The sequence below is a fragment of the Chiloscyllium plagiosum genome, unplaced genomic scaffold, assembly GCF_037043375.1.
Source record: "Chiloscyllium plagiosum isolate Xiang-an unplaced genomic scaffold, Cpla_swu_hap1 HiC_scaffold_35, whole genome shotgun sequence".
NCBI classification, from domain to species: Eukaryota; Metazoa; Chordata; class Chondrichthyes; order Orectolobiformes; family Hemiscylliidae; genus Chiloscyllium; species Chiloscyllium plagiosum.
Window position 1 is genome coordinate 30,696,604 of NW_028270173.1, and position 5,311 is coordinate 30,701,914.

A 5,311-nucleotide genomic window follows, 5' to 3' on the forward strand; every position below is an offset into this window, starting at 1 on the left:
TTTGACCTGGTTGATTTTGTCCTTTGTCCACCCTTGTCCAACACCGGCTCCTCCAAATCATGTTATTGAGAAAGTTTGGCTCCTAGGGTCGGCTCAGTCAAAGGGAAATTCCAATATCCAACACTGTCTTTTGGAAGAGTCTTCCCGAGATAGGAAATCAATTAACATCAAGTAAATGACTTATGCTAATTACATTCTTACAACAAACCGCTGCTGAGCCACAGTACTTGGAAATGACCCAGATAACACGATCAAAGAAGCAACTCAGGTCAGAGGGGTCCCTCACACACTCCAGAGAGAACATCAGCACCAAGAATCAGAAACCTTGGGAGCGGGATGAACAGCCTGATCTTCAGTTTGACCCGCTATAATCGGGGTCGTACAAACCTCTCTATCACCCTCTGAAAATGCAATCTTGCACAAACAAAAGTTTGTTTGTTGATTAGAGTAAAACTCCAATGTTTATTAATAAATGCAAATTACTGCGGATGCTGGAATCTGAAACCAAAAGAGAAAATGCTGGAAAATCTCAGCAGGTCTGGCAGCATCTGGAAGGAGAGAAAAAAGCTGATGTTTCGAGTCTAACTGACCCTTTGTCAAAGCTAAAAAAAAGGGAGAAATAGGATGGTATTTATACTAGGCTGAGAGAAGGTATTTATACTAGGCTGGAAGTAAGCAAGTAAATCAGAGACATATAAAAATGATATTTACATTTGAATGACGGGCCTGTTTCTTTCAAGTTTCACCAACAAAGCTTAAAAATTGCTTTAATTCGCGTTCACCTTACATTCTAAACAGTGTTTGATAACAGAGTGGTTCAGGTGTGTGAGACATTTCTGGGGCTTTGTTTTGGTGAAGGAGGAGACAGTGTGAAGGGGGCGGGGCAGAGGCGGAGCATTTCCGTTTGAGGAAGAAATGCAAATTAGCGCAGCTTCTCAGGTCGCCCAGTGAGTGCAGTATTCAGTGAAACATGAGTCTTTCCGGGTGCCCTTTGATCCAGGTGTGAAATTGCGCTGTTGTGCAGACAGGGAACCTCAGGCAGGTGAATTTTCGATTTTGGAAAATGCAGTCAGTGTGAGTGTAAGAGCTATGGGCTGCTGTTGGGTTTGAGCGAGTGAGGGTATTAAGCATACTTACCTGGCAGGGGAGATACCATGATCACTAAGGTGGTTCTCCCAGGACGAGGCTATCCCATTGCACTTCGGGTGTGCTGACGCCTGCGATGTCCCCAAATGCGGGATACTCGACTGCAAAATTTGTGGTAGTGGGGGACTGCGTTCGCGCTCTCCCCTGGTTTACAAGCAAAAAGCAGATCATCCAACAGAGGGCGCTCACTCTCTGCTTCATACAGCTTCCTATATACCGAGCATCTACCTTCAATTCAGTTTCACCTCCGTCGACAGATAATGCTGCACCTCTTACACCATCCTCTCTTATATTCAGCTCTGTCCACTTATTCTTCTAATCATACAAGTTTACAGTGTTGGAGGCAGGCTGTTCGGCCCAAACAATTTATCGGAGAGATTATAAAAATTGCCAGCATCAATGTGCGTAGCATCAAATCGGCTACGCCAAGTGTTTCTACGATGGCCTTCCTGGCCAACGTTAAAGCCGACGTCCAGTTTCTGCAGGAGTGTGGGATACCGCACCTCAGCAGCTACAGGAGATGGTCGAACTTGTCGGGGGGCAACGATAGCCGCACCTCCGGCCTGGGTGTCCTGTTGCGAGGAGGCAACTTCACCATCTCCGAGGTTAAGGAGGGGGTGGGCGGGCGCCTCCTCGTCGCCGACATCATGTACAGGAATGCTCCCCTGAGACTGATTAATGTGTACGCCCCAGTGGGTAAGAGTGGGTAACGGTTGGCCGTCCTGCAGCAGCTTCCACTGTTGCTAGCTACGTCCAGGCCGGTCATTCTGGCCGGAGACTTCAACTGTATCATTGATGCAGATGGATGATCCGGCGGGGTGGACAGTAAACTGGACGCCACGTACAGAGCCCTGATGGACACGAGGTCTGGCCTATTCCCAGAACCTGTGCCGCTGCAGTCACCCGGGCCATCTTCCAGTTTATATGGAGGTCAAAGATGGACCGGGTCCGAAGGGACTCGTTGTACAAAGATCTGGGCAACGGGGGAAAAAATACACCCAATGCCACCCTCACCCTGATGGCCACCTTTGTGTGTGGCTGCATCAAGCTGTGCGTGAATCCCCGGTACGCAAACACCAAGTGTCACTACGTACTGAGGTTCCACCTGTTCCCGGTGTTGCGAAGGATGGGCCTGGCCTCGCTGCCGCGAAACGCTCCGAGTAGTTGGACCGTTCTGTATCACCTGTCCTTCGTGGAGAGGTTTATGAAGAAAAACACCTTTGACCACAAGTCCATTAGGAAGTGGTCAGCACGTAGTGTCCTTGAGACCCTTCGGGAAAAGGAGAGGGTGGATACTATCGAGCGGTTCCCTGAGCAGACTGTCAAAGCCATTTGGCAGAATGCCTCATCGCCAGAACTTTCCAACAAGCACCAAGACATGGCTTGGCTGGTCGTGAGAAGGGCTCTGCCTGTGAGATCATTTATGCATGCCCGGACTCTCTGCCGCACCATACGCTGCCCTCGAAGCGGCTGCAGGGGGGGCGACGTGACTGTCACACACCTCCTTCTGGAATGTGCCTATGCAGATGAAGTCTGGAGAGAAATGCAGTGGTTGAGGGACGTGTTGAGGGACGCGCTGAAGCTTGGGGCAGCTGCCGCCAAGGCGCGGTGGCGAAAGACCACTGTGTAACATCTGCCTGCCTAAAGAAGAACAGGGGGCCCGCGCAGTCATTTGGGCTCCGCTGGCGTCTCAGCTCAATGTAATCGCACCAACCTGTGAATATGAATGATCACCCTGTTTCGATACGTAAAGAAATGGAATGTTTACAGAATGATGACATGTCTAATTGTATAGATTAAATTATATATGAATAAAGTATATTTTTGAAATAAACAAAATCGCCAACCGGGTCAGGTCTGCTCTGGGGTCGGTGATTCACCCTGACCAAACCTGTGCCGTACCGGGCAGGAAGATCGCTGAGAGTCTCGCACTCCTCAGGGATACGATCGCCTACGTGCAGGACAGAGGGTTGGGCACCTGCCTGATCAGCCTGGACCAGGAGAAAGCCAGGATATCACACAGGTATATGAGAGATGTTCTCTCCAAAATGGGCCATCGGGAGGGAATCTCCAATTGGATCAGACTGCTCTACACCAACATTGTCAGTGCAGTCTCAATCAATGGGTGGGAATCAGATAGCTTCCAGGTCAGATCTGGAGTCAGGCAGGGCTGACCTCTCTCTCCTGCCTTGTTTGTGTGCTGCATAGAGCCATTTGCCGAGTCCATCAGGAAGGATTCAAGCCTGAGAGGGGTGACTATTCCTGGCAGCGGGGGCCTGCAGGTTAAGGCCTCCCTGTACATGGATGACATTGCTGTTTTCTGCTCGGATCCGCTTTCTGTGCGCAGACTCATGTGCATTTGTGACCAGTTTGAACGGGCCTCGGGGGCCAAGGTAAACCGAGGCAAGAGCGAGGCTATGCTCTTCAGGAACTGGGCTGACCAATCCTTGATCCCCTACACCGTCAGGTGTGAGGCACTGTCATTGCTGTTATATGTGGCACAGGTCTGGCCTATTCCCAGAACCTGTGCCGCTGCAGTCACCCGGGCCATCTTCCAGTTTATATGGAGGTCAAAGATGGATCGGGTTGGAAGGGACTCACTGTATAAAGATCTGGGCAATGGGGGAAAAAGTACACCCAATGCCACCCTCACCCTGATGGCCACCTTTGTGTGTGGCTGCATCAAGCTGTGCGTGGATCCCCGGTACGCAAACACCAAGTGTCACTACGTACTGAGGTTCTACCTGTCCCCGGTGTTGCGAAGGATGGGCCTGGCCTCGCTGCCGCGGAACGCTCCGAGTAGTTGGACCGTTCCGTATCACCTGTCCTTCGTGGAGAAGTTTATGAAGAAAAACACCTTTGACCACAAGTCCATCAGAAAGTGGTCAGCACGTAGTGTCCTTGAGACCCTTCGGGAAAAGGAGAGGGCGTATCCTGTTGAGCGGTTCCCTGAGCAGACTGTCAAAGCCATTTGGCAGAATGCCTCATCGCCAGAACTTTCCAACAAGCACCAAGACATGGCTTGGCTGGTGGTGAGAAGGGCTCTGCCTGTGAGATCCTTTATGCACGCCCGGACTCTCAGCCACACCGCACGCTGCCCTCGAAGCGGCTGCGTGGGGGACTAGACTGTCACACACCTCCTTCTGGAATGTGCCTACGCAGAGGAAGTCTGGAGAGGAATGCAGTGGTGTCTGTCGAGGTTCGTCCCGAGCAGCTCCGTGACGCGGGACTCCGTGCTCTACGGCCTGTTCCCCGGGACGCACACCGAGACGAACATCAACTGCGCCTGGAGGATCATCAACTCGGTGAAGGACGCTCTCTGGGTGGTCCGAAACCTGCTGATCTTCCAGCTGAAGGAGTTGACCCCGACTGAGTGTTGCAGACTGGCACATTCCATGGTCCAGGACTACGTGTTGAGGGACGCGCTGAAGCTTGGGGCAGCTGTCGCCAAGGCACGTTGGGGAAAGACCACTGTGTAAAGTCTGCCTGCCTAAAGAAGAACAGGGGGCCCATGCAGTCATTTGGGCTCTGCTGACGCCTCAGCTAAAAATGTAACCGTACAGACCTGTAAATAGGAATGATTACTCTGTTTCGGTATGCAAACAAATGGAATGTTTACATATGTATGGCATGTCCAGTTGTACAGGCCATTAACGTATTTTATGAATAAAGTATATTTTGAAATAAAAAAAAAGTTCTCCCAGGACGAGGCTATCCCATTGCACTTCGGGTGTGCTGACGCCTGCGATGTCCCCAAATGCGGGATACTCGACTGCAAAATTTGTGGTAGTGGGGTACTGCGTTCGCGCTCTCCCCTGGTTTACAAACCAATGACAGAATCTGAATTGCGCTTTTACTGTAGACTATGCTGTTATGCTGTAACTTGTCTTCTCACTGCTACGTTAACACCCAAGTTTGCTCGGGCAGTCTTTGGTATACCTTTCTTCCCTCTCCAAGCAAGAGCTGTCCTAAGTTTAAAACCGTTTAGCCCACCAAACCTCTGCTGCATATGCGACCATTTCCCTCTATTTCCTCACTATATCTTTCAACATGCTGCTTAACCACCTTCCCTCTTAACTGCTCTCAGTCACCATCTGCTCCATGTCTTACCACCGTTTGCTTCTTCGCCAACCTACCAAGCAAGGGCACCAACACCCTGAGCAAC

General features: G+C 50.8%; 2 non-coding genes across 2 annotated transcripts; both read left to right on the top strand.

Annotated features, from left to right (window-relative positions):
• Positions 1-1,129: 1,129 nt before the first annotated feature.
• LOC122545024 (U1 spliceosomal RNA) lies at positions 1,130-1,293 on the top strand. The gene has a single exon (XR_006310484.2). It is a non-coding gene; the product is annotated as a U1 spliceosomal RNA (small nuclear RNA).
• A 3,508-nt stretch (positions 1,294-4,801) lies between these two features.
• On the top strand, positions 4,802-4,964 carry LOC148140591 (U1 spliceosomal RNA). Its single transcript, XR_015753173.1, has one exon. It is a non-coding gene; the product is annotated as a U1 spliceosomal RNA (small nuclear RNA).
• The last annotated feature ends 347 nt before the right edge of the window (positions 4,965-5,311 follow it).